The following is a 21,553-nucleotide window of genomic DNA, read 5'->3' on the forward strand; positions in this document are numbered from 1 at the left end:
TTAATTTGTGTGCAAATGCTGCCTGCAAAGTCATTGCCTGATAAGGCAGCGAGGCAAATAGTCAGCAGCCTAAACTTTCGGCTTTCTAAAGCAGTCCTTGATTAGCTGGTTCAGCTGTGTTGGAGTTGGGAACTCTGGAAAATCTGCAGGACAGAAGCTTTCATGGTCTTTTTTTTTTACTTTTCTTTCCCCTTTTATGTAATGTTTTGATAAATGCAAACAGTTAGGCTATTTAATGTATTTTCAATGTGGTTGATTTTCCTAAAGGATTGTAGACATTTTTTTTTAATTGCTTTTGCTTAAAGGAACCCAAGTGAGTCATAGAGTAAGATCACAGGGTTTGATAAAATTTCATGCAGCATTTCATTGAAAATTCAGACCTATTTGTAACACAGGCAATTAGTACAGAATCAGAAGGATTCACATGATTTGACTGGGTGGTAAGACTGACAGAGCTCCAGTAGCTCAAGTGGTATTTCTCATTAATGTATGTACGGAGCTTCCAAGAATCAACTGAATATCCTTTGAGCATTTGGAAAGAGCAAATTGGCCTGATGCTTATTGTCTAGGATTACGCACTTACGCATTAGGGAAGATTGGTGTTTTCTCAATCCTTATATTGTCCGGCTGACTAATGCCTTCTTGATTGCTTAAATCCAGAGAGTCACTATTTGACCCATTACACTCTGTGGACCATAATCCATATTTGCAATTTTAAAGATATTTTGAACTATTACTTTTAAAGCTAATCATTGTTTTTTTTATGTAGTAGTCAATGACCATGTATACTTTCTTCAGGAAATATGAACATGTTATGTATTTTTTCCATTTCAAGACTATTTTCAAATTCTTTTTAGGAATAAATTGGCTTGCAACTTTCTTGAAAGGTCACTGATATGATAATTGACCACTGACTTCTGGTTTAAGTGATTGAGCCCAATTACTTCCACACTGACCTTTGTGAAAACACAAAACCAGCAGAGGGCAAAACCAGGATCAGTTAAACCATAAAATTAATGACCTTTTATTCAACCCATTATCCTTATTTAGCATAGTTAAGACAGCAAAATACAGGACACTGTATATATATATGTGTATATATATATATATATATATATATATATATATATATATATATATATATATATATATATATATATATATATACTATATATAAAATATATATATATGGGTATACTGTATGTTCGTTATTTGAGTCAAGCCATTTATGCAGTGTTTGGAAACCCCATCTCAAGGGATTTGGGCAATTCCTCACCTTAACGTTCCTTCAAACTGGGCACAGAGCCTTGTGCTAATCACAGATGGTGTAAAGTAACAGTTCAGTTGGTCTGGTGTGATCAGAGAATAAGCTAAGCTCTTCTGGCAATCGTCTGCTGTCTCCATGACTCCACCATCCTTGTGGAGCGAAAGGCCATTAAAGCGATGGCCTCTCACGTTGAGTGTCTGGGGTAGTCTGCTGAATGAAGTGGATGTGTATTTTCCTTTAAAACACTGTCTCTAATAATAGAGGACAGCTACAGCCTTCAGTTGGGAGTCTCACACTAATGAGCTCTGCCGCTCTCTAGGTTTTGCAGCTGAAGAACAGTAAACTTAAGCAAAGCCAACTACAGTTTATTTAGCAGACACAACACACACAAAAGCCACCACGCCACAACAACATAGCCAACCGCCACTTCCTCCAACGACTGTTACATCATTAGGGCTGAGCTGCAGTATTGATATTGTGATGTACTCTACTCAGGAAATCTTATTTTGTATACTGATATCAGTGAATTGATACTTGCTAAGTATTCCCTAGCGCTTTTAAGCAGATTTACTGATGGCCATTAATGTTGAAATATAACACTCAACACACAGTATCTCTCATGCTACATCAATATCCTTGTAAAACCGCATACTGATATCACCAATTCATTTGTTTGTGTTTTCAGTACATACATATTGACTTAAAGCCTAGTGAGCTGCCTCGTTGTCTATATACGTATCTACCTTCTGAAGCAGCTTCCTAAACAAGACAAAACCTCATAAGTGACTGTTCTACTTCAGCATAGAAACCTTGTTACCAGCAGCACTGTAATAACTCTCCCCAGGCTCACAGTTGATTATAGAGTTAGCTGCTAAGCTAACCACATGGTTAAAAACAGATACACATATTTTATGAAAATGGTTCAGCCATCTTAGAAGAAACCTTTTGGAGATTTTTGTAAGCCCAAGATTTCCGGCTGTCCCAGACGAAAGAGTGGTATCGTGAAACAATCGTGACTCCTAATTGGTGCTCCTGTGACGTACAGTGAGAGAGGTTCAAAGATGACCGTTGTCATGGTCTTGTAACCAAAGATAGCCTAAGATAGTTTTCTGACAGTGTCAGAATTACAGCATGATCATCGCACAGGGCGTTTGCTGCTATGACCCACGTTTACTGACCAGCAGAGGTAGAAAGAGTATGAAAATATTCTACTCAAGTAAGAGTGCCATTACATTAATGAAATTTTACTTAAGTACAAGTAAATGTACCAGTCTAAAAACCTACTCAAGTAAAAGTAAAAAGTAGCTTATTTAAAAATGACTTAGTTGCATTTTAACAATGGGAAGGAGGCAAAAATGGGATAGGCCAAGGGTGTCAATCTCAGTTCCTGGAGGACCACAACCCTGCACAGTTTAGATATAACCCTAATTAAACACGTCTGATCCAGCTAATCTGATTATTTAGGCTTATTTGAAAACTACATGGTATGTGTGTTGTAGCAGGGTTGGAACTAAACTCTGCAGGGCTGTGGCCCTCTAGGAACTGAGTTTGACACCCCTGGGATAGGCCTATAAATCTCAGACCAGTTGTTTTTAATTAAAGGAATCAGTTATTTAGAATAATAAGACATTTGGGCTGTTACCAGGCATATTAAATCTGTATCAACAAAATATATATTTGCAATGCAGAGGAAACACAGAAGCTTCATCTGAAGTGGCATTTAGATGTATTTACACACTTTAATGCAGAACATGAATGCATTTAACCTGCAGTTACAAATGCAGAAATAATGTTTTAATATACACTCACCGGCCACTTTATTAGGTGCACCTATTCTATGGTAACACAAATTGTTAATCAGCCAATCACATGGCAGCAACTCAATACATTTAGGCATCTAGATGTGGTAAAGACAACTTGCTGAAGTTCAAACCGAGCATCCGAATGGGGAAAAGAAAGGGGATTTAAGTGACTTTGAACGTGGAATGGTTGTTGGTGCCAGACGGGCTGGTCTGAGTATTTCAAAAACTGCTGATCTACTGGGATTTTCACGCACAACCATCTCTAGGGTTTACAGAGAATGGTCCGAAAAATAAAAAATATATGGTTGTTTGGATGAAAATGCCTTGCTGATGTCAGAGGTCAGAGGTCAGAGGAGAATGGGCAGACTGGTTAGAGATGATAGAAAGGCAACAGTAACTCAAATAGCCACTCGTTACAACCAAGGTATGCAAGGTATAAATGCACAACACGAAGAACCCTGAAGCAGATGGGCTACAGCAGCAGAAGATCACACTGGGTGCCGCTCTGTCTGCTAAGAACAGGAAACGGAGGCTACAATTCGCACAGGCTCACCAAAATTGGACAATAGAATATTGGAAAAGCGTTGCCTGGTCTGATGAGTCTCGATTTCTGCTGCGACATTCAGATGGTAGGGTCAGAATTTGGTGTAAAGAACATGAAAGCATGGATCCATCCTGCCTTGTCTCAACGGTTCAGGCTGGTGGTGGTGGTGTAATGGTGTGGGGGGTATTTTTTTGGCACACTTTGGGCCCCTTAGTACCAATTGAGAGCATCATTAAAAAACCCCACAGCCTACCTGAGTATTGTTGCTGACCATGTCCCATCCGTTTATGACTACAGTGTACCCATCTTCTGATGGCTACTTCCAGCAGGATAATGCACAATGTCACAAAGCTCAAATCATCTCAGACTGGTTTCTTGAACATGACAATGAGTTCACTTTACTCAAATGGCCTTCCTCCACAGTCACCAGATCTCAATCGAATAGAGCAGCTTTGGGATGTGGTGGAATGGGCGATTCGCAACATGGATGTGCAGCCGACAAATCTTCAGCAATTGCGTGATGCTATCATGTCAATATGGACCAAAATCTCAGGGGAATGTTTCCAACACCTTGTTTAACTATTCCACAAAGAATTAAGGCAGTTCTGAAGGCAAAATGGGGTCCAACCTGGTACTAGCAATGTGTACCTAATGAAGTGGCCAGTGTGTGTATAAGACATAAAGTGTTGAATACTTATTTGAAATTATATATATACAGGTGAATCTCAATAAATTAGAATGTCGTGGAAAAGTTCATTTATTTCAGTAATTCAACTCAAATTGTGAAACTCCTGTATTAAATAAATTCAATGCACACAGACAACGCTGAAGTAGTTTAAGTCTTTGGTTCTTTTAGTTGTGATGATTTTAGCTCACATTTAACAAAAACCCACCAATTCACTCTATCTCAACAAATTAGAATACGGTGACATGCCAAATCAGCTAATCAACTCAAAACACCTGCAAAGGTTTCCTGAGCCTTCAAAATGGTCTCTCAGTTTGGTTCACTAGGCTACACAATCATGGGGAAGACTGCTGATCTGACAGTTGTCCAGAAGACAATCATTGACACCCTTCACAAGGAGGGTAAGCCACAAACATTCATTGCCAAAAGAAGCTGGCTGTTCACACAGTGCTGTATCCAAGCATGTAAACAGAAAGTTGAGTGGAAGGAAAAAAGTGTGGATGAAAAAAGATGCACAACCAACCGAGAGAACCGCAGCCTTATGAGGATTGTTAAGCAAAATCGATTCAAGAATTTGAGTGAACTTCACAAGGTATGGATTGAGGCTGGGGTCAAGGCATCAAGAGCCACCACACACAGATGTGTCAAGAAATTTGGCTACAGTTCGATTCGTTTCCTCCTCTTGTTAAGCCACTCCTGAACCACAGACAATGTCAGAGGTGTCTTACCTGGGCTTAGGAGAAGAAGAATTGGACTGTTGCCCAGTGGTCCAAAGTCATCTTTTCAGATGAGAGCAAGTTTTGTATTTCATTTGGAAACCAAGGTCCTAGAGTCTGGAGGAAGGGAGGATGAGCTCATAGCCCAAGTTGCTTGAAGTCCAGAGTTAAGATTCCACAGTCTGTGATGATTTGGGGTGCAATGTCATCTGCTGGTGTTGGTCCATTGTGTTTTTTTGAAAAACAAAGTCACTGCACCCGTTTACCAAGAAATTTTGGAGCATTTCATGCTTCCTTCTGCTGACCAGCTTTTTGAAAATGCTGATTTCATTTTCCAGCAGTATTTGGCACCTGCCCACACTTCCAAAAGCACCAAAAGTTGGTTAAATGACCATGGTGTTGTGTGTGCTTGACTGGGCCAGCAAACTTACCAGACCTGAACCCCATAAAGAATCTATGGGGTATTGTCAAGAGGAAAAATGAGAAACAAGAGGACCAGAGACCATGCAGATGAGCTGAAGGCCACTGTCAAAGAAACCTGGGCTTCCATACCACCCCAGCAGTGCCACAAAATGATCACCTCCATGCCACGCCGAATTGAGGCAGTAATTAAAGCAAAAGGAGCCCCTACCAAGTATTGAGTACCATGCACAGTAAATGAACATACTTTTCAGAAGGCCAACAATTCACTAAAAATGATTTTTTTTATTGGTCTTATGAAGTATTCTAATTTGTTGGGATCTCCCTAGGCAAACACAGCTTACACTGCATAATATAGCATAAATATGGCCAGGGCTCCATTTCATTTCCTTCGAGTTCAACTTCAGCAGAATACGACAGGGTTTCATTTTCAGCTGGGTCTGCACTACTTGTCCTGTCCGTCTGCATCTTTCTTGTGATTTAAGCGCCAGTTTGCTCTCCTGCCCATTATTTACTGAAGTAGTTTCCAGAGAGCGTTTTTTTTTTCTCAGTAATTAATGTTTTAAGATGTAACAAAGTACAATACTTCAAACAAAATATACTTAAGTAAAAGGAAAAATTACAGATTTTAAAAAAAATACTTTAAAAAGGTAGAAGTACACAAAAAAAGCTACTCAATTACAGTAACGCGATTAAATGTAATTTGTTACTTTTCCACCTCTGCTGACTAGCCAATAAAAATAATACATAAAACTGCTTAACTCTTATCCCTTCCTTTTTCGCTGTTTCCACTTTTTTCAGCACACATAAAAACTACAGCTGCCAAAGTGTGATTCATCATGCTCTTTTTGTGTTACCACTAGCAGGCATGCTGATGACATTTTTTATTCTTCTTTAGTAATGTGCGTCTGTAGCGTACAAGTCAATATGTCATCATTGTACAGTCAGCTTGCATGCCGTACCCAAGTTTATTAGATCCATGTCGCACAGTGTGATCTGCAGTGATCTTCTAGTATTGCTAAAACCATGCACTGTGTTTTGGGCTTTAGCCTCAAATTATACATGCGATTCTGACTAAGATTTTGGCTAACATAGACACCTACTAATGTATTTGGTGAAGTCCATAAAATATGTCCAGGTTTTGGGCAAATTACTGTATATGGCTGATTATTTGATGCAAAATTTGATAATATGATTGTGTAATTATAACTTGTGTGAACAGGAATAAAAGTAGTTTGTATTTTATTGCCACTAGTGTTCATTTCAGCTGCAAACTGAAGTGAAATGTATGTACAGTATAGGTACTAGATTTTTGGACAAACGTAAATAAAGGCACATTTTTGCAATAAGCCTGCATGGGTTGGTTAGGATGCATCCATAGACAGTAGGAAGAAAAACAGACCCTTCTAGACAACTGGGAGAGTTTTGGTTTCATTGGATAGGTGAATGTTTTGATGTTTTGTCCACGTATGAAAAATTAGGTGGCATGAAAATGTACAGACAGATGTCATATCATGCTCCACACAGACATCTTTGTCATTTTGAATGATCCTTCCATGTGACATAATAGTGGTCTTCCCACAAAAAAAAAACAAATAAAAAAAATAAAGGGTTGGTCTGTGAATGGCATTGTTGGATAACCCGCATCACTAAGGAGAATACATCCTTTGCTCATGTGAAATCACTGTCTTTCAAAACATAAATGAAATGCCAATAACAGCTGTCGTCTCACAGTATTGATTAACCTCCTTGTGAGGCAAGCAGTGAGGCGTTCCCATGGCAACAGGTACGTTGTCTGCCGGGCAACGAGAGCGACAGTGAACCAGGGCTATTAATAGACTTTATTGCGAGTGGTTATGTCGATAGACCTTGTCAGATAAATGCGGGCATGGGCTTTTTGTTTGCTCTCCTGTGTAAATATCATGTGAACATTGGTCCCATCACACCACATTACAATTTCCTCCCCATCCCAATCTGTTGGAAGCAAATTCACATTTTAAGGTGTCCTTGTGATTCCAGAAAAATCACTTGCTTGTTGAAAATTTTTGCATAATATGACACATCTGTGATGTAATTGGTTGAAATGAGGGACAGGATGTGGCCTGGCTGGATCATCACAGTTCTCTTGAGAGCCATGTGATTGGCAGGGGACACTGGTACACAAGCATGTTCAACTATGGCATGTCACATATTCTTGTGTGTAACCCTCTGACAAAGCCAACACGATGAGGTCTTTTGTAGATCTGAGACAATGTCAGTGTTATAAAGCTTTCAGTGTTCGGGAAATCTATTATGTGGTGCATGAATACAGTACTAAATTTAGACTCAAGCATACATATTTGCTCATTACATATAACATTAAACGTACTTTCATTAAAATCAAAAAAGTTCATCATTGTCATAATGACCTATGTTGTTCCAGATATGTATTAAAAGTAGCAGTAGTAGTATTGTGTGGAACAAAACGAGAATTGTTTAAGATGTTACTGAATAGAATGAAAGTGAATGGAGCTTGGATTCTCAACCTCCAAAACTGCAAAAAAACAAAACACATTAAATACCAAATTATAGTGTACAATTCATATGGGATACATCATGATTCTTTTATGAAATGTTTATGGTGCTTTTTATGTCATTTTTTGGAGCCCTAGTCCCCATTCATTTACATTATGGAGAGGAGCAGATAGTATATTCTTATGTATTTCCCATTTTGTGTTACACTGAAGAAATAACTTTATACGGGTTTGGAACAAAAGGTTGAGTAAAGGGTAGAATTTTCATTTTTGAGTGATTTGTTCCTTTAAAGTACTTGTGTGCCTTTTGGCATTACGCTTTCTAACCAAAGTATAGTTTTGACTGCTATATATCTACGCTTTCAGGTATTGCATCCAGGACTGTTCTGTGTACATTGCTGAAACCTCACCGCCCCACATGAGAGGACGCCTGGTCACTATCAACACTCTGTTCATCACAGCAGGCCAATTCACAGCCAGCGTTATTGATGGGGCCTTCAGCTACATTTAGCATGAAGGCTGGAGGTATGACCATCAAATCAAGTGGTCCAGTTGCAGAATTTGCACTGAATCTAGAATTGTTCTTATTTCTGTGCTGTGGTGCAATTAGCAAAACTGAAAAAAAAACTGAATGATTTTCATGATGTTCATGATCTATGGGTTATGTTAATTTTTAGATTGTATGGCTAGGTTTAGTATGAGCCAACTAAGTTTTTATGATTTTGTTACATGTATGAGTTATTACGACTTTTTATGTTGACTCGTTATGATGGATTGGCTTTACTGGCAGCTACTTCTGGTAAATCTGATCTGATATGTATATGTAAACTTCATTAAAACACCATACATTTACTTGAGAATCAAAGTAAAGTTTGTAAATAAAAAAAAATAGTAAACAAAGTGTATTTACATTGATTTTTTTTTTATTGTAATTCTTACTAAATTCTTATGATCCATACAAGATGAGAGTGTGGAAAACAAGCAAACAAATTGTTTCAGTGGAAATAGAAAATTTCCACTGTAATCTTGTCAACTGAATAAAAAACGAATACAGATCATTTGATTATCTTTAATGTAATCAAATTCTATTTCTACAAAAGATTCAGAATTGGGATCATCACTTTTATTTAATTCATACCATTTTAGTCTATACCATTTTACCATTAACATCATGTTTTGTTCAAATCAGTTGAAGACTAGCAACAAAGCGTAGGCACTAACTGAGGATGTATATGTATTCTTATTTAAGAATGTTTTTTTTTTTTGTTCCTTCAATTTCTCAGATTTCTCTTCCAATATTGTTTCTTTTTCATCTGTTTTAGATATATGCTGGGTCTGTCAGTGGTCCCTGCATTGCTGCAGTTTCTAGGGTTCCTTTTCCTACCCGAGAGTCCTCGCTGGCTCATCCAGAAAGGTCTTACCCAGAAGGCCCGGCGCGTACTCAGCCAAATCCGTGGCAACCAGAACATTGACGAGGAGTATGATACTATCAAAAGCAGCATTGAAGAGGAGGAAAAAGACTGTGGAGGAGGTGCGAAAATAGTCTTGCACGCACTCACATATGCAAATAACTCAAAGAAACACAATTACAGTCATGGTTCAAGGATTTTATTAAACTAAGGAAAGTACTCAAGTACCACAAGAGAACACCGTGGTGAATATTGGCAAACCTAAAAAGCGTTAAAATTTGCAGCATCAAAAGTGCTCGGAGTCATTTTGTTTTCAATAGGAATTGGTGAATTAGGGTAAAATGGGTATCAGAAACTGCTTCCGAAGTTGTGGTGACCAAAAGGGATGGTCAATAAGGAATTGTGGTACAGAGTATTTTGGTACAATGCTCCATGCACATTGGTGACAGAATGCAGATTAAAAGCAGTTCAATCATTTGGTTCCAGTAGTCCCAGGTTTCAACTATAGCAACTACAAATTGCAGACAGTAGTTGCATTTCCATTACAGATTTGCACAAAACCTTTGCAACATTTTATAAATGTCATGATAAAACATATTTGTTTTCCTCTTGTGATTAATCATGGTGATGGAATGATATATTTTTTTAATTGCCTGAAAAACAACCTTATGTGAGCATAAAAACTTTCTTTATGATATATAGGGTTTTTTGCGAAATTGACATGTTTCCATTGCATGATTTTCAAAGTTCAATTTCAATTTGTGCAATATGAAGATTAATGGAAATACAGTTAGTGAAGCTCATGTGATCCAGTCATCCAAAGTTGGGATACAGCATTTGAGTAGGAACAGAGGCAAGATGATCTTGGAAAGTGGATTTGCTTTTGTCCTTACAATTACCTCTGATTCAGAGGTTCATAACTACAGACTGAAGAGGCCTTTACATCCCACTTGCCTCTGCAAAGCTGAAGGTGAAGGAGTTAATGGAAATAAAAGGGGAACAAATCTTTTCTTAATGCCAACCAGTACATGCATGGCACACCAGCAATAAAAACCTGAAGAGGCCACAGGTGTTCATGGCCGAAACTCATTTGAGTCAAACTATACTAGTCAAGAGCAATGGAAGGCAACATTAACAGCAATTCAACGGCACAGCAGGGCAGAAACGACTACTGAATAGCATGTATACTTGAACAGCATGTTTCATCCAAGCAAATCTAATTTGGCCGTAGGTGGAGGCAATTACTAACCATGGGAAGTCACCCACCCCCTAACCAGACCTTATAAAACCTCAATTTACCATCCATATCACATGGCAGTCATAATCTCTCAGACCTTTTAGCCCCCTTAGAACATCATCTGAACATGATTGACACTTTTCTATAAGATCTTCATCAGAAAGGAGATTGTTTATCCAGACTAATGGCTTTCTGGCTCCAACCTAGTCACTGTGAAACAAAGCCATAAGCAGAAGAACCTAGAGGCATCATGTTGATTACACCTTTGACAAAAACATGCACATTTTTCTGGTCCTGCAGCTGTGATAAGTGACAATGTCATACTCTCAAATCTCAATGTGTAAGGTCACTGTTCATGGGGTTTCAAATTGGCAAATGTTAATTACTGAGACAGCAGGCAAGTAGTAACAGGAGCTGGAGAGAAGTGATTTGTTCCTAAGGGGTGGTTCAGATAGACAGCAGTTTTGCAGGGGGGGGGGCAAACAAAATTATTCATTTTCAATGAGAATTGGCCATTTTCAGCAAAATAAATGACATGTGACCTTTGGTGATGTTTAGCAGACTTTAACCAAAGTCTTTTTCTAGAAAAGACAGTTTACTTGGCGGCCATATCTGTAGCTCCTCCAGATAACTCTATTTAAAGAGAGAAAATACAGAGAAATCTCAAAGAAAAAAAGAAATGCTTGTTAAATTCACATTTAAATAACATATTTTCAAATAAGAACCCAAATCTGACATACACAAATGGAGTAAGAAATCTATTGGCCACAACCGTGACCAGGTACATCACCGACCATTTCAACCAGCTTTTTAGAATTAGCAATGCCAGATTTTACAAATGAATCACTTTTATTCTAAATTGTAAAAACAAGTTCTCAGAAAGGCAGTGACTTGTCTGCACTGGGGGGTCCAGTTTAATTAAGTTGGACATTTTCATTCAAGCATCTTATCATTTGCAAGATACGCCAACAAACATAACCCATAACTCAACATAACCCAACAAAATGACTCAACTTTTTGACATTGTCTCTACCTTGCCACGTCGTGCTGTGTCTATCCCACAGTCCTCTGTCGCTCAACTCCCATATAAAATAAATTGAAAAAAAACACCTGCCCAGTCCCACTCCCCACTCGTTGTCTGTTTGACAATAACAGCAAAAAAACAGTGTTAATACATGACATGCACTACAAAATATCAGTGGTGACAAATAATTTAGAGAGAATATAATTATATTTTTTGTTGGCAATCATATACAGTGTCCTACTGTGCAGATTGCATGTTGTTCTTGTTTTGTTTGTCATCTTGTTTGTTTTGATTGTTCCCGATGTGAAAACACCTCAGCACTAATAGAAAAGGAAACGATAGATGTGGAGAGGATCAAGGGAATGTAATGAGAAATCATCTGTGAAAATGAGGTGACACTGTTAAACCTACCATCTGTGATCGCACTAACAGAGACCGCTAAACTGAAACATCACACAAAAAGACAGACAGAAAGCAATATAAGTGAATCAGTGAGAGGAATGGGGATTTATTTAGCCCATTTAATGGTTTTCTTTAGCTTTTTTAAGACAATAAAAACCATGATTGAACTGTAAGGATATTGTGGTTAAAATTAGGCAATATTAAGGCTTTTTTACACTCAATGTGAAAATTTGATCCGAATGTTCTGCGTGATGATGTTTTTGTTTTCAATCAAAACAATAGATCCCTACTGGGCTTTTTATACACCAGGCACGATCATTTCGTGATGTGAAAAGCAAAGATTTTTTTTTCCCTGTGTGTCGATTTTCCACCACATCTCTCTGCAATGAAATGTGCTGTCCAATTAGATCTGAGCTTAGATTACATGCCCAGATCAGCTGCTGTTGCACAAAAGGCTGTGAGTGGTGGCGATGTTGCTAAAACCAGTGTAAACAGTGAAAACGTCTCAGGTTACATATGTAACCATGGTTCCCTGAGAAGGCAATAAGACACATAGTGGTCACTATGGGGAACGCCTTCAGCGTGACTTGTGTCTTAAGCAATACATCAAAAAACACAACAATAGCATGGCTGGCGACAGCCTATGACATCATTACCGGCGCGACCACAGTATAAAAGGGCGCCGGGAAAATGCATAATCCACTTCTTCATCTGAAGCTTGCATCTGAAGCATGGCAAGGCTTCTAGAGGATGCAGTGTCTCGTACCCCAATACCCTGCATACCCCAATAACTTACACTGTTAAGGGCTGGGCTTGGAATGCCTAAACCGAGAGCAGAGCTTGAAGGCTTGGAATCAGAAACTCCTTTAAGGGGATACAGCCAAGGGTCTAGAACGGTAAACTGGACTCTGGCCTGTTACCCAGTGAGACCTGGCCTGTGAGACAAACTGAAAGTTTCTGATACTGTGACTATTTTTGTTTGTATGTGTTCCTTTGCTGGCATTTTCCACATTTGATTTTCTCCCCTAATAACAAATTTGTCCATTCTGATCCTCAATTTTACCGAACTAAATGGCTGCTGATGACTATTTGAATTGAATTCTGCCAAAGTGCATGCTTGTACTGTAAGTGTTCGTCAAATGTGTAATGTTAATTTACGTGTGTACAGGTCTGCTCATGTCTGAAAATAATATATGAAAAACTAAATTATTTTACATAACAAAAACATTATAGCTTATATTTGTTTTGTAAATTTTTAAATTCATGTAAAAACTAAAATGAATTGTGAAAATGAAAGTTATTTTTTAAATTGTGTTCAGCATGGTGGGCTGCAGTTTGAATTCATGATGGTCCAGGGGGGGTTGAGAACTGCTGCTCTAGAGAGTGGAGGCCCAAATCTCAAAATAGAAGAGGTACTCAGACATTCAGGTTGGGAGTGTCGTGCTCATAGGTAATCCTCTAAGGTGAGGGGAGCACTGCTAGGCTTGACCAAAAAGGGACAACTTATCAAAGAGAGAAGAACCCAGCTTGACCGAAGCAAGCAGTCAATAGCCCAGGGGCAAAGTTCCTAGCTCTCAAGTAGAGAGGAGGTATCACATGATCTGCCCAGGAGCGGTGAGCTCTGAGGGGACCCTCCTGCAGTATGGGAGCACTGCCATGCCCAGGGAGCAGATTGACCACAAATGGGACATCAGAAATGGGATCCAGCTTAGAAGGGGATCACACATTCCAACAGGGAGCAACAGGGTCCCACCATACAGGCAACTGACCAAGGAGGAGACAGGGACAGGCCTAACAACTTGGTATGGTTGCATATGGAGTTCTCGGGAGTGGTGCTCTCAGCTCTCAGGTTGAGGTGGGCCCTCATAGCTCAAACTGGGAGTGATAGGCTCATAGCTAGCCCTTGCAGTGAGGGGAGCACTTTCTAGCTCGACCAGAAGGCAGCACTAGACTAAAAGGGGCAGTCTAGCAGGGTCTGATGAGAGGCTGTCAACTGTTACAGCCGTATATAGTCCCACGCTCTATATCTCGATAGAGTGTGTGGGTCCTATTTAGCCAGACTCGAAAGAACTTATAGATCAACGGGACTCAATAACCATTCATGTGTTAAGAGCTACTGCTCCTCAGAGCCGAAGCACCTCAGGAAAGGTCTCCGCAATAAACACGTCTACAGGTTATTAACGGTCCTAACTCAGTAACAAAGTCAGAGGTACAAAGACAGTCCAAGTAATGCTGCGCGGAGAAAAGCTAGTTAGTGAGTTCACGTAAAACTAGCAATAGAGAGATTAAATAGATCATACTCACCCACCATGGCTCCCATGCATGAATCAAGTTAATGGATACATTCTGAAGGAATCAGTAGGTAATTCTAAAAGACATAGCAACTAACCAAAACATCATAGGTCCAGCATGAGAGACTGCAATGCAAGTGCAAGAGGCTCCTGCCTAACTTTCGGTCAGGTGGAGGGGATGGTGGCTTCAGGGGGGAGGAAGATGAGAACAGATGTTAATACCGTCAGAGGGAGTGAGTTGATATTTCAGGTTTCACTCTGGTCTGGACAAAGGCATTGAGAACGCCTCGTCTGGATCACTTCCCTCAAGTCTTGCCTGCTACCTTTGGATTCATTCCTCCTTTGAGCCCTACCCGGTGGAGAAGGAGGAGGAGGAGCGCGAGTCGCGACACTAGTCTTCTGTGCTCATCTTTGATCCTTAGACTGAGATGGGGCCAGAACCCCTTTGCTGTTCTGGCTTAGACTGACCTGCTGCTGCAAAACGCCCTTGCCATTCAAATGAGAGGATGGCCATGGAGTTTGACCTTAGCTGGGCTATAGCTACCATGTGGAGGCTTCTCGTACTGGACTTTTCAGGCTGATGGTCAAACTAGAGAACTTCTTCAGCAGTGGGAGAAGGTAAGAAGCTGTTAAGAAGGACTCTTAAGCAAGGATCTTAGCTGCAATGGAGTGGAGAGTGATACCTCAGCATATCGAACTGTCGGGTTTCTCCTCTTTGTCTTGCACAGAGATACTATCACTGCATCACAGAAGCCTTGCGGACATGACTCCCTTCTCCCAACAAGTACAAACAGTGTTGATAAACAGTTCAGCGTCAGCATCTTCGCCTACAATGACCAATCACTTGGTAGTTATCACTGCCCTTGATCATAATGATAGCTTTCTTGACTTCTTCCTCTGTTGGTGGGTCATCTAGCTCCAGTTTCATGGCTTGTTGAGGGATGTTTGCTAAGGCTGTTTCCTGCACCATATGCTTGTCTCCAAAAGTATTTCTAAGTCTTTGGACCAGAGATACAGGATGAAGCATAATGGGGATTCTTTTGCTGAAGAAACCATGCCATTTCAGCTTGCTTTTACAAGTATTTGAGTATGTAAGAAATAGGGCAACATTAACAAACTCCCTGAAATTCTTTTACAGCTCATGCCTCAAGGAAATCTGTTAAATACAATATGTGGAAATTAGGGGTATAAAAGTATTTATTATTCATCCTGAACCATCACATTACAAACGTCACGGTTCGGTTCATGCAGGTCAAATAATGAATACAGTCAGTAATAGGGGATCATTCCAGAAGGGGGCACGTGCAGTAATGCAATGCTAGCCCTCACAACAAGAGCAGAAGAAGAGACAATCTACAAACCAACCCAAAACAAAAAACGACGAGTTCATGGTGTGCAAGAGCTTGAGGAAGTGCCTGTTTGCTTTAAATCAGCAGTGTGGGAAAGTTTCGGGTTCTAGAGATGTGGTTTTTAGTTTTATTTTGGCCAATCTCTTTTCTAGAATTGCATACAAACTACATTGCGGTAATTTCCCAAAGATTTTTTTCTGAAGTCTGTAAAGAGAAAAAAGTGGAAATTTACATGTTCCTAGTGGACATTTACATGTTCAGGACCTATTAAAATTTCAGTGAATTGAGTGAGAATGTGCTTTTATGTGTGTAGATGTGTTTTATCTTGATTTTTACAACTGTACATCTTGTACTGTGCAATTCTGCACAGTGTTACACCTTTTTAACACCTTGCATCTAAGTGTCTGCTTTCATCTCCAGACTTCATTATACTTTAAGTGGCAAGATTTGCAAGTCTTATTTATAGCATGACAAGTTGCATATTAAAATGCAGAAGGCATTGTCTTTTAGTTCAGTAATAAGATTTGAAAAATAAATAAATTTGAAAAAAAAAAAAAAAAAAATAGGAATTAAAAAATAGGAGCAAAACCGTTCAGTGTGGTGAAAATTAAGATACAACACTTCGACACTAATAATTTTTTGAAAATTTATTTTAAAAAAATTCACACAATATATGTTTAAATGAAATGTTGCTGCCATTTGTTGGGACAAGTGTAAATTTTAAAATGCATTTTGTAAAGTAGCATTAAATTAAATTTAAAGGTGTGGAACTAATATCATAACATATTAATATTACACCAAATATAGTTTCTAATAATATAAAATATTATCAGGTACTTAGCTAAAACATCTCAAAAGGTCCAACTACCGTAACATTTTCTTCAAACTGTTGCTTTATCAGGAATGTAGTTGATCTGAATGAGAAAATTAAAAAAGTCATTAATTTACACTACTTTATACTAACACTCACTATAGCACACTGTGTGGCAATACTGAGAATTCATTTGTACTTCCATTGCATTGTAAATGGTAAATTCTTATTAAGCCTGTGTAACTAGAGGTGTTTCCGTTCATGTACTTACATAGCATTTTCAGGCCTGTCTCTAAAATAGAACTTTTTAAGTATGAGAAAAGCCTTCCGGGCATATTTTCTGTAAATGCTGAACAAATTTGTTATCTATTTTGTATATGGTGTGTTTGTTCTGATAAAATCATGGTGATTGCATCATAGAGTGAGACATTGCAAATAACCTACATTATCTTTTGATGAAAGCATAATGTGAGAAGATTGGATCTCAGGCTTTTAGTGCAGTATATTAACAAGACCAGAGAGCATTAGAGCATATGATCCATTCAGGAGTTCTGTGATTTTTGCCATGTCATTTTCATTCAACATTCTGTCGGTAGCTTTTATAATATAATGCTCTCAGTTAAAACATACTGCAAATCTTTTGGCTGCTTGTATGCTTCTTTGAGACCTTTTGGCTGATGTTTCCAAAATGGGCAGGAACGGGGGCTACAGGTTTGACAATTTGTCCTGAAATCTCTTAAATGGACACACACACATACACACTCGCCTTTAGCAGGCAAATACTGTCACAATGATTATGTCTTATAATATGAGATGAGCTTCTCAATGAATATTCTGCCATTTTGGTGACATTTATGAGGATTGTGGGAAGCTGAAAAGAACAGTCGGTTAGAACAATGTCCAAGAAATCCAGAATAATTACAGCTTTTGCAAGCATGTTCAATAGAGGAAAGGCTTTTCATGCATTTTCATACAGTTCACACATAATAGCTCATGATGTGATTAGAAAGCTCTGTGGATTTGCACTGTTGGTCTGAATACATGCTAAAAAGAGTTTGCGAGAACATGGGCGATACTGTTTAGATAAGGAAAATATTCCCTGGATATTGTATTTAAAATAATTTGTGCAAATGCAGGTTTTTTTTTTTTTTCTAATTCTTACATTGATGTATATTTCTTTGATGCCCATTCAAAGTAGTATTTTAATGATTTATTTATTTTTTATTTTATTTTTGTGACTAAAAAAATCACTTGCACATCTTCTAAAAATGTATTTTATATTGCTAGATACAGTAGTTGACCTCAAAACTAGACATTAACTAAAAGTCAAAATGTCTAAATTAAATTTGTTCGCGGTCTGTAACCTGTGAATATGAGGTAAGATGGTTAGCAGTATAGTAATCATACAAATGCCGTAATTGTTGAAATTTAGTACATTTTGACAGTTTAATAACCGTCTATTTTACCTGTCCATCATTTACTGTAATTTTTTTTTAGAAATAATCTGTTGAATTAGCAGCTGGTATCTCGCTCTAAAATGCAAACCCTACGTTTATGATGAGCTTTTGTGTAAGTCGTGTTTCCAATGACAACAGCACTGAGATCAGGTGATATTTTAGTGGCCCTGTTATCTGTCTCGTATAAATGGGAGAGTGTTTAAGCCAGTAGCAGACAGACAGCTGTGTAAAGCACATTTGTCTCTCATGTTCTCCCGTCATCTGTGAAAACATCATTTTCCATCATACTGCGGGATATTGTCAGGCTGTAATGTGCTCTTGACCTGTTATTACCTTACAGTCAATACCCAAACCAATCAAAAAGGTGGCATTTTGTTCTTCTCTTGTCCTTAAATGTCCGACTTTGAGGAGATGTAATGTCCTTTAAGCTTTTTTTTTTTTTTTTTTTTTTTTGCCTTTTTTTTAGTTCTTTATCATCTGCTTTGTCATTACTCTTGATTTTTTTTATGACTTTATCTTGTTTCTTTAGGATTGTACGCATATTAATCCTTTAATTAAAGGAATACCGGGATTTGAGAGTAGCTTTAGTATTCACTAATTTACTCTGAATCTGAGTTTTCCAAAACCGAAGGTTAATTTTTCAAGATTTCAATTGGCCAAAAGTGTCCCTAATTGGTGAATCACCTAAATATATGATATTGTGGCGATTGTGAGTTATGCCAGTGTTCTGCTCTCACAGTATGAACTGTTTTAGTATTTAGGGATTAAGTCTCAAATTTCACAGCATATCTGTAATTAAAAAGGAGATGGAAATAGTGTAAAAGAACAAAAGAGAGAGTGAGAAGACCTCTATTCTCCTGTAGGATTTATCTCAGTTTATTAATCTTAAATGAAAGTCACAGTACAGCAGAAGCTTGATCATATTCTAGGCTGCTGCAGTTGTCAGCAAACTTTTTCTGACTTTTATAAATAAAGAGCCTTGCTTCTACATAATTAGGAAAAATTATTCTCAGTGTTGCATGGATTCTACCCACGCTTGAGGCTTTTGTGAAGATATACATAAATAGGTAATTCCCAGCTGAAATTGGTTAGAATATGGAAAATAAGAAGAGTCTGTACCATAGAAGATAATAAATGTTTGACTTTAAGGCTGTTTGATTGAGCATATATGGAAGCTTATTAAAATAGCACTAGAAATTCCTCAAAATTTCCTTACACACAAGAATGCATTTCATTTTTGTAGTAAAAGTGGTGTCCTGGTAACCAAATGTTGTGTGTTTTATTTACCCAACATGTCATTTATCTATTTACTGACAAAGTTTACTTGTACAGTTAAAACTGGAGTGTTTTCCAAACAGATTGCCCAAACACGCCCCCTACTTGCCATTGGTCCACAAACTTACGCTATTGGTTGGCAGTGAAGCTCATCAGTCTGGCACCAATGTTTTGAAAGTACTACATAACTGTAGCATTTTTAATTTTAGTAGAAATTCACCTAAAAGTGGATATTACAGAGATACTTTAGTACTTTTATAGAGATTCTTTAGTACTCTTACACTCAAAAAAGGTAACACTTTATAATAAGGACCAATTCTCGCTATTACTGTATCTAGTTGCTTATTAGCATGCCTATTATTAACATATTGCACATATTCTGCATGACCATATTCTAGACCCACAATCCTGCCTAATACTGTACCTAAACTTAACAACTACTTTACTAACTTAATACTATTAATAAGCAGCAAATTAGGAGTTGAGGCAAAAGTCATAGTTAATGGTTTGTTAATAGCGAGAATTGGACCTTAAAACATTCACAAACATTTATTTTGTGAATTGGTCCAATAGAATCATTAAAATAGCTAGTTTAAAGGAACAATTCATTTACAACTGGTACAACTGGTTCATTATATGAACATGTGGTTTGCGGATGGTTATATTACTGGGCACTTACAGTAAATCATTCTTGCCCTCTTTTTTTCTATACTTCCTCTTTTTGCCATGACTTTCTAAAGCTTTTTTTTTTTTTACCCCACTGGCCATAGGGTGCCATTACCAAACAATAAGCTTTTGTGAGCTTTGTGCCAGTGAAATGTCACTGCCCATCTGGAAACATATAGTTCTCACCTTCCAAAAGGCCACAAAAAGAAAACCCTTATATGACAAAACCTGTGATAAACCTGTCAGTATACAGACCATTATGTCTGCATGGTGGAAAATGTTGGCATTTTGTCAATACTGATGTAATATACAGTAACACTTTATTTTAGGGTCTCTTAACTAGTTGCTTATTAGCACACATATTACTAGAATATTAGCCATTTATTAGGAGTAATTAAGCACACCTTATTTCTACATGACCTTATTCTAGAATTCTGCCAAATACCTAAACTTAACAACTTCCTTACTAACTATTGATAAGCAGCAAATTAGGAATTTATTAAGGGGAGAGTCGTATATTATAGTGAATATGTGTTCCCTATTCTAAAGTGTTATCTAATATACTGTTTAGGGAACATAATTCAGTACTTGAAATGTGATTCTAGTGTTCTGTTTAGTATATACTGCACAGTACTGCATACTGACTACTACCTTTTTATTTTAATTGTAGTTTTGGACTTTTGTCACTTATTAATCAGTTACAAAAATTATAGAAATGGGGGTGGGGTTGCAGGGCCGTGCACAGACATTTTAAGGGGCAGTGGCCCAAACCAAAAAAAGGGGTACTGGGGTGTGGGTGCTTGTTGATACAAATTGTCCAGTTGTTACAGATATAACAACTCTGACCCACCCCCTGTGTCTTGGCAATTGTACACTTTTACTTTCTTGAGACCATGTACATGTATTTTGGAACCACTAATCATTTCTGCCAGACTGTGAAAAGGAGAAACACGTGGGGGGAATGGAAAGCACCCAATTACTTTAAAAAATTACAATTTACTTTTTGGCTTGTCAATGTAAAATTTTAGCATAACAGATGTAATGGTTGTTACATCAAAGCAAATTTACCCAGATCTACCACAGACGTTATCGGTGTTAACGTGCTGCGTTAACGTGAGACTTTAATCAGGCGATAAAAAAAATATCGCCGTTAATCTATTCTCAAAGTTGGGTTGGGAGCTAGGTCTATACTACGCAAGCTATGATGACTTTCACCGTGATAATTTAGCGCGGATGTATACCTAGACGAATTGCACTGTAGGGTGCGAGAACGAGTCTTCGAACCTGTGTGTGTGCCTACTGTGAAATTACCAAGCTTCCCAAAAAAAAAACTCGCCTGTTTCACACATACTCCATCTGCAGTGCGTATGCAGTCCGTGTGTGTGTGGTGCAGAAGCAGCACGGACTCTTTGTGCTTTCATACAGGACGCGTTTTGCAGTCCGCTACTGATCTGCGGCTGTTTAATCCACAAACACAACATTTGTTCATTATTCTATATTTCAAACCATGTATAAAAAAAAAATAAAAAAATATTGTGACTTATCACAGACCAGTAACAATCTTTCATAATCACAGACATTAGTTTAAACTTAATAAATATAAACAACATATTATCCATGCATTTGTATAATAAGCTGCTCAAGCAAGCAGCAAAACATTTAAAACACAACAATTAGCCCACTTT

General features: G+C 38.1%; 1 pseudogene; it reads left to right on the forward strand.

Moving 5' to 3' along the window:
• LOC109081050 overlaps positions 1 to 21,553 on the forward strand; it is a 70,708-nt pseudogene that overhangs the window by 3,538 nt on the left and 45,617 nt on the right.

Source organism: Cyprinus carpio, chromosome B4 (assembly GCF_018340385.1).
Source record: "Cyprinus carpio isolate SPL01 chromosome B4, ASM1834038v1, whole genome shotgun sequence".
Taxonomy (NCBI): Eukaryota; Metazoa; Chordata; class Actinopteri; order Cypriniformes; family Cyprinidae; genus Cyprinus; species Cyprinus carpio.